Source organism: Balaenoptera ricei, chromosome 12, assembly GCF_028023285.1.
Source record: "Balaenoptera ricei isolate mBalRic1 chromosome 12, mBalRic1.hap2, whole genome shotgun sequence".
NCBI classification, from domain to species: Eukaryota; Metazoa; Chordata; class Mammalia; order Artiodactyla; family Balaenopteridae; genus Balaenoptera; species Balaenoptera ricei.
The window spans coordinates 63,145,158-63,154,583 of NC_082650.1; positions in this window are offsets into that span (position 1 = coordinate 63,145,158).

Sequence of the window (9,426 nt, forward strand, 5' to 3'; positions counted from 1 at the left end):
GACTGACTCACTTTGAATATCAGCCTGACTGCCCGCTAGCTATCTACCATGGGCAACTTATTTGACCTTGCTGTGCCTCAGTAAAATGCAAATGATAAAAGGACCAGTCTCATAAAATTGTTGTAAATGTTAAATGCTTAAAAAAAAAAAAAAAAAATGCTTAGAACACAGTCCAGCATAATAAGCACTCAGTAAGCATTAGTTATTATCAGGCAGGATGATTTTTCAAAAATGGAAAAAGAGCAACATAGTCTTATTTAATGAGATGAAAGCTGCCTGAATCTCTACCACTCATTTTTAAAGTGAGGGACTCTAGTATTTGGAGGGGAGAGAGGAGGAGAGGAGAGTCACAGTAGATATTCTTTGCTCTCTTATGTAGAAAGAGAAATTTTAAAACTTCTCCTTCATTTTGGTCCCTGAAAAAACTGGCCATGATCATGTGGTGACTTAGAAATGGCTAAGAAAAATGTCTAGGAGGCAGTGATTGACCTTCATGCAATACGGCACCATAATGACGTGAAAGATTCTCCGAAAGAAAGGGCAAGGTGGATAAATGCTAGAATTTCCTAACATTAACTCATGGAAAGATTGGGTAGTTTTCCAAAAGAGGCTTTGTACAGATGAAAAACAATTTTAAACCAGAAGCAATGGATAAGCTAAGCAGCAGGTGTTGAATAGCAAGATGAAATGAGTACTAGAAAATGACAGAGTCTATGAATCTGAGTTACAGTGTATACATTTTGAAATTCCAGACACACACATACATACTCATTTAAAATGGTCGTGAATAGCATTAAAAAAAAATACTGTGAAGAAATTCACCAAGTTATGCCATGTCTGACACCAAGGAAGTGGTCCTCAAACTTGTGTGGACAAAAGAATCACATGGTGATATTACACAATTACAGACCTGGAGTCTTTAAAGCCAAAGAGTCTGATTCAGCAGGGTTGAGTGGGCCTAGAATCTGCATTTTTAAATCTTGTTCGATGATTAATTATATGACAAGCTGTATGAGGACTAAATTTAAATAACACTCTATGTCCTAAAGATTTGTCAAACTGGTAGTTACGACAAATCAAGAAGGAGCCTTCATAGGGTCATTCCACAGGAGAGTAAGACTCCTAGATTTTAGACTGTATGGAAAGAAGGTAATGAATCATTGAAAATACAAATGCCATTAGTTATGATCTGAAAACCTGGTAAGCAACATTTGTTGTATTAACTGTTAACCAGAAAAAGTTGAAACATTTTAGAGAATGCAAGCTCTGTATAATCAAAAAGTTTAGGGAAAAGGAATCTTACAAAGAAAAGAAGACAACATTTCATATATTTTATTCTTCCATTCTCCCTAATTAATTCATTTCCAAATAGCTTAAATTATATCTGAAGTCAAATACCAGGCTGTCCCAACTGCTGACAAGCACCTTAATTTTATACCGATAAATGCACATAATCAAGGGAAATACGTTCCTATAGGAGCCTCAAGTGGCTTGAGCCAATTTGACTTTTAAAAAAGAATCTTCTTCCCATTGTGTGATTCCATCTATATGTTAAGTTCAGTGCCGAGCACAACAAATCTATGTTTTAGAGCTCAGGATTGTCCTTGCCCTTGGCGGAGGGGCAATAGTGCCTGAGGATGGGGCTCTGGGGAGGATGAGGGGGCTTTGGTGGCACTGATAGTGATCTGGGAGCTGGATGTACAAAAGTTTAAATTCACTGAGCTATATACTTAGGACATGTACTTTCTAAAATAATTTTTTTAAATTTTAGAATAGTTTTAGATTTACAGACAGACTGTGGAGGTCATACAGAGATTTCCCATATACTTCACATCCAGTTTCCCCTATTATTAAGATCTTACATTTGCCACAGTTTACTCAGATTTCCTTAGTTTTTACTTATTGCCCTTTTTCTGATCCAGGACTCCATCTAGGATTCCACATTGCATTTAGATGTCATGTTTCCTTAGCTGTGACCATTTCTCAGAGTTTTCTTAGTTTTGATAACCTTGACAGTTTTGAAGAATACTGGTCAGGTATTTTTCAGAATGTCCATCAACTAGGATTTGTCTGATATTTTTCTCATGATTAGACTGGGTCATGGGTTATAGGGAGGAAGTGCCAGCATCACATCATATCAAGAGTACATACCATCAACATGACATGTCACTAGATGTTGACCTTCATCACCTGCCTAAGATAGTGATTGTCAGATTTCTCCTCTGAAAAGTTCCTTTTTTTCTCTCCCTTTCTATACTGTGCTCTATGAAAGGAAGTCGCTGTGTACAGCCCACACTTAATAAGTGGGAAGTTATTCACTACTTATCTGAGGTTGAAATACCTACATAAATTATTTAGAATTCTTCTGCACAGGAGATTTGTCCATATTCCTCTGTTTATTCTATCATTTAGTTATATCAACAAGAACTCATAAATATATTATACTTTGAATTAAATATAATATTACTTTATTATGTTGCTCAAATTGTTCCAACTTCGGCCTTTGTGAGCCATTTTAGTTGGTTTCTGTATCTTTTTGTTTTGTTTTTGCTGCATTTGTTCATTTGCTTGTTTGTTTTGGTAAGCATTTCCTTCCTTTCCGGCACTACAAAATGCCCCAGGCTAATCTTATCTATTTTCTGCCCTCAGCCCAGAATCAGACATTCTGTTAAGGAGCAACTGGTTCTTTGTATAGGACAATGGTAACACCAAGGTCTGGGCGATGTGGTTATAGCTACTAGCATGTTGTTGATTCTAAGCCTTCTCAGCTGACAGACCAAGAAAATATATGGATGTGTATACTAAGCCCGTGTATGTACATATATCTATACTTCTGTATGTCATCACCTATATCTATATTAAGCTGAATATGAATTAACACAGATGTAGCAAACTTGAATCCATTACTCCATGGATTCTTCTAGCATCTTCCCCTTGCTTATCTGTAATCTCCCACTCCAACAATGAGAAACCTGGTTCCCACTATATGCCATTCATTAATTTAATTGTTCAATTCCAGTATACAGTTGGCCCTCCATATCCACGGGATTCACACCCATGAATTCAAAATATTCAAAATATTTCTCAGGTGAAAATACTTGAAAAAAGATTCCAGAAAGTTCCAAAAACCCAAAACTTGAAATTTCCATGTGCCAGCAACTATTTATATAGCATTTACACTGTGTTTATACCTATTTACATAGTGTTTACATTGTATTAAGTATTACAAGTAATACAGAGATGATTTAAAGTTTACAGGAGGTTGTCCATAGGTTATATGCAAATACTATGCCATTTTATATAAGGGACTAAAGCATTCACAGGTTTTGGCATCCGTAGGGGTTCTTGGAACCAAGTCCCCCATGGACAGGGAGGGACAACTGGACATGTAAAGCATTATGAGGATTGTTAACAAGTTCTGCTGTGTGAAACAATTTTATCAACTAGGGAACAGTGCTTAGAAGCAATTTCTGTTGCCTTTAGTCCTAAAGACTCCCCCATTTCCAGAATTACTTCAATCAGTACCTTTTACTCCATCCCCTTCAGTGAGGTTGTTTGATAGATTTAGATAATTTTGGCCACACTCTGCATTCTATCCTGTGGTATCTTTTTAAATCTTTTAAATGATTTTTTTAAAAGTTTGCATACATAAAGGTTCACTCTGTGCTGTAAAGTTCTGTGGGTTCTAACAAATACATAATTTCATTTGTCCATCATTACAGTATCATAGTGAACTGTTTTGCCTTCTCAAAATTCCCATCCTCTGTACTTCAAAGATTCATCCTTCCCCTGCTACCACTGAACCCCCTGGAAGTCACTGATGTGCTTATTGTCTCTATAGTTTTGCCCTTTCCAGAATGTCATATAATGGGAAGCATATGTATGTAGACTTTTCAGACTGGCTTCTTTCGTTTAGCAATATGCATTTGAGATGAATCCATGTGTTTGTATGGCTTGATCCTTCATTGCTTTTTTAAATTGTTGAATAGTATTCCATTGTATGGATGTAAAACAGCTTGTCTATCCATTTACCTACTAAAGGACATCTTGGTTACTTCCAATCTTTGGTAATTATGATTGAAGCTGCTATAAAAAAAAAAATGTGTGTGTGGGTTTTGTGTGGACATATGTTTTTAAGTCATTTGGGTAAATATCTAAGAGCTTGATGGCTGAATCACATGTTAAGATTATGTTCAGCTCTGTAAGAAACTGCCAAACTGTTTTCCAAAGTAGCTGTATCATTTTGCATTCCCTCCAGTAATGAATAAGAGTTCTTGCTGTTTAATGTTCTCACCAGCATTTGTAAATGTCTCTGTTTGGGTTTTAGTGATTCTCATATGTATGTAGTGGTATCTCATTGTAGTTTTAATTTGCATTTCCCTAATGACATATGATATTGAGCATCTTTTCATATACTTACTTGCTATCACTATATCTTCTTTGATGAGGTATTTGTTCAGCTCTTGTGTCCATTATTTATTGATTTATTTTTGTATTTTAACAATTCTCTGTGTATTTTGGATATGTCCTTTATCATATATGTGTTTTGCAAATATTTTCTTACAGACTGTGTCTTGTTTTTCATTTTCTTAATATTATGTTTTGTGGAAAAGTTTTTAATTTTATTAAAGACCAACTTACCAATATTTTCTTTTATAGGTTGATTTTTTGTGTGAGAATGTATAATGGAGAGGAAGGGCAGAAGTTGGGGGTAGGTTGCACATGGCATACTCTCGAATTCTGAGGTGCCATAATGTTTGAGGCTCAATCCTGTAACATGGATTTTATGCTAAAGGAAAGACAAAGTAACTTGATTTGATTATATAAACTAAAGTTACTTTGTTCTTATGCAAATTTTACTTCAGCAGTTGATACCAGGAGATTGCTGACGGCCAGATTGATAGATGGCTTCTTGGAAACCATAGCACAGTTATAAGAAAGGCAGGCGGGTGGGCATGGCTGACATTTTAAAAACTAGATTCATTATACAGCTAATTCTAAAGTTGAAGTACTCTCCCTTGGGCTGGACTTCAGTTTTTGTTAATTAAAAACCCATTTATCTAAATTGTATTAGGTTTCCTTCAAACCTGAAACGTGAACACCTACAAATGATATTGACTTTCTAAAGCCCAGGCTGCATAGGAATTGGTGAGTTATTTTTCATTGTCAGAAATGCCCTTAATCCAGATCTCTCTATGAAGAAAATAAGTACATAATAGAGTAAAAAATAAAGCCCAACATTGTTCTCTGAGCATATGGATACTTTTTAGAGGCAATGAAACGTCACTGTATTGATAAATCCTTATCGTAAATTATTTTGCAGTAGATATTTGGAAGCAGTAAAATAATAAGAAAAATGAAAGCTCTGATGCCAGAGTACATGGGCTTCTATGCCAGCTCCAAAACTAACTGGATAGAGATCTTGCACAAGTTATTTAATCTCAGTTTCTTAACCTGTATGTAATCATAGTGGGTCTAATGTCAACTATGCTCACAAGGACATACCTCACTGGTTTAATTTAGCACTGCTTTGGCCAGGAGTGAGGGTTTTTTCTTCAGCCGTATTTCTATCAGGATGCTCAAATTTCCTACCATGTCTTCAAGGGGGAGCTTATAAACTTCGAAATGTGGAAGACCAGGTTGGTGGGGGATTCATGACCCACTGCAGTTCCATCTTGGATGACTCTCCAAACCATCCAGTCTCTCCTTTAGGTTTTAGATGTCATGTCATTTTTTCCTCTCATTTCCACAGGCCTATTTTATTTATTTATTTTTTTAAATTTAATTTTTATTTTATATTATAGTTGATTTACAATGTTGTGTTAGTTTCAGGTGTATAGCAAAGTGATTCAGTTATACATATACATATATCCATTCTTTTTCAGATTCTTTTCCCATATAGGTTATTATAGAATATTGAGTAGAGTTCCCGGTGCTATATAATAGGTCCTTGCTGATTATCTATTTTATACATAGTAGTTTGCATATGTTAATCCCAAACTCCTAATTTATCAACACACTTCCCTTCTGGTAACCATAAGTTTGTTTTCAAAGTCTGTGAGTCTGTTTCTGTTTTGTAAATAAGTTCATTTGTATCATTTTTTTTTAGATTCCACATATAAGTGATATAATATGATATTTGTCTTTGTCTGACTTACTTCACTTAGTATGATCATCTCTAGGTCCATCCATGTTGCTACAAATGGCATTATTCCATTTTTTATGGCTGAGTAATATTCCATTGTATATATGTACCACATCTTCTTTATCCATTCATCAGTTGATGGACGTTTAGGTTGCTTCCATGTCTTGGCTATTGCAAATAGTGCTGCAATGAACATTGGGGTGCATGTACTTTTCAAATTATGGTTTTCTCTGGATATATGCCCAGTAGTGGGATTGCTGGATCATATGGTAGTTCTATTTTTAGTTTTTTAAGGAACCTCCATACTGTTCTCCATAGTGGCTACCAATTTACATTCCCACCAACAGTATAGAAGGGATCCCTTTTCTCTACATGCTTTCCAGAATTTATTGTTTATAGAATTTTGATGATGGCCATTCTGACTGGTGTGAGGTGATAGCTCGTTGTAGTTTTGATTTGCATTTCTCTAATAATTAGCAATGTTGAGCATTTTTTCATGTGCTTTTTGGCCATCTGTATGTCTTCTTTGGAGAAATGTCTATTTCGATCTTCTGCCCATTTTTTGATTGGATTGTTTGTTTTTTTGATATTGAGCTGCATGAGCTGTTTGTATATTTTGCAGTTTAATCCCTTGTCATTGCTTTGTTTGAAAATATTTTCTCCCATCCTGTGTCTTTTCATTTTGTTTATGGTTTCCTTTGCTGTGCAAAAGCTTTTAATTAGGTCCCATTTGTTTATTTTTGTTTTTATTTTCATTACTCTAGGAGGTGGATCAAAAAAGATATTGCTGCGATGTATGTCAAAGAGTGTTCTGCCTGTGTTTTCCTCTAATTTTATAGTGTCTGGTCTTACATTTAGGTCTCTAATCCATTTTGAGTTTATTTTGTGTATGGTGTTAGAGAATGTTCTAATTTCATTCTTTGACATGTAGCTGCCCCGTTTTCCCAGCACCACTTATTGACGACACTGTCTTTTCTCCATTGTACATTCTTGCCTCCTTTGTCATAGATTAATTGACCATAGGTTCATGGGTTTATTTCTGGGCTTTCTATCATGTTCCGTTGATCTATATTTCTGGTTTTGTACCAGTACCATACTGTTTTGCTTACTGTAGCATTGTAGTGTAGTCTGAAGTTAGGGAGCCTGATTTCTCCAACTTCATTTCTCTTTCTCAGGATTGCTTTGGCTATTCAGGGTATTTTGTGTTTCCATACAGATTTTAAGATTTAAAGCCTGTCTCTGAAAAGAAAATGATTTTCTTCCCCTTAGGTTGGCTATTTCTTTCAATCTTTCTTTTTCCTTTAGTGTAAGATAGATGGAGGGAAAATAGCCCTTGGGGTACAAGTGCAAGAAAAGAGAGATAGAGAATTAGAGAATTAACTAGATTAATTAATACTTCAGGATATAATTCCATCATACATATAATACCATAAGCCCAGTGCCTGGCATTAGTAAGAGGGTAGAAACAGACTTATGTTATTTTCTAATCATAATCACCAGTATTATGATGACTGTCTTAGTTCGAGCTGCTATAACAAAATACCACAGATTGGGTAGCTTATAAACAACAGAAATTTATTTCTAGAGTTCTGGAAACTGGAAGTTGGAGATAAAAGAGCCAGCATGGTTGGTGAGGGCCCTCTTTTGGATCACAGACTCTCATGTGTCCTCACATGGCAGAAGTAGCAAGGGAGCTCGCTGAGGATTCTTATGAGAGCACTATCCCCTTCACAGGAGGTCCACCTGCATGACCCAAGCACCTCCCAAAGACCCCACCTCCTAATACCCTCATCTTTGGGCATTAGGTTTTCAACATATGAATTTGGGGAGACACAAACATTCAGACCATAGGAACGACTCAGAAAGTTTCTCTAATTTGGATTTTAGAAAAGATTACAAATAAGAATTTCTGACTAGAGAGACAAGAAAAAAATAAAAGGGAAGCCATTTTGACCACTTGAAATAGCAACAAATAATAGAGACCTAAAGAAAGAGTGAACCAAGAGGTGAAGAAAAGGAATCAGAATTTTCCTGAATGCTTTCTTTGACTGGCTCGTACTTCACTCTCAATAGCAGCATCTTGATCTCAGATCTAGGAAAGAAAAACTCAGTCCTGCTCAGGAACCAATATATTTTTTGGCAAGTGCCAACAGAATGTTTTTAATGAACAGCATGATAGGTAACACACATCTCTCTTGCATCGGTCTCTACTCTAGGTGTTGGTCTCTTCACAGCCTCAGTGCTCCAGATGGGGCCAAGACAAGGTCTACTGCAGGAACCAGGCTGGGTGACCTCTAACTTGTTTCCTTTTCTGTTCAGCAGAAATGATTACCAAGTCACTTGGGGTAAACAAATTTAATAAATAGGCAGGAAACTCTCACACTATTAGCTAATGTTTATTAACCAGAAGAATAATGTATTTAAGATATTGATTTCAACTTAAGGATTTAATCAATTTGAGAAGTCGCTTTCTATTTCTTAAGCCATACTTGGGTCAGTTTTACATGTTGCATCCAGAAGCTAGAGTTTTTCCTTTTATTTAAACAAGCCATCAAGCCCACTCCTTTTCCTTCCATTTCTTTGAAATTCTAGGATATTTTCTGAAGCTACTCTGAGGCTACAGTGACCTAATCATAAGTTTTTAAATCTGTTTTCACTAAACATGCAGATGGTTAGCACTGAACCTTAGCTTGATTTTTTACATAATAGTCTATTTGCATATGCTTCACATGTTAAGTATTATGCTGCTATTCTCTTTGCTATAATTAAAGTTAGCACTTCATTGTAAAATCCTATTTTCTAAGTTTTATAGCATGACAGTAAATATTCCCTGAAGCTAATACTAACCTACCCAATTATTTGCATTTCCTTTTTATATATTGAGATATACATGTGTATGTGTTTCTGTATTTGCGTGTGTGTGTATATTTTCGCTAAGCTTGGGAATGGTAAAAAGTTTGGAAAGTTTTGTATTTTGGTTTTGTTTTCATTTCTTAGCCTCAAGTTGAAGTTTACTCCAGTTTTACAGTGATTGAACAGTTTCATTAACACTTGTTTTGTCATTGTTATAAGTAGTTTGGGTTACATATATTTGAAGCTACATTTTCTATATCAAAACCTTTGATGTTAAATCATCTCTACTATCTCATGATTTGTGTGAGTTCTGAATAATCCAACTATTTCTGAATGGTCTTCTTGCAATGGAAATGCACCTTACCAGAACTTTGCTTAGGGCTAACACCAGTATTGACTCAACCAATCTTATGAACATTAGAGACTCA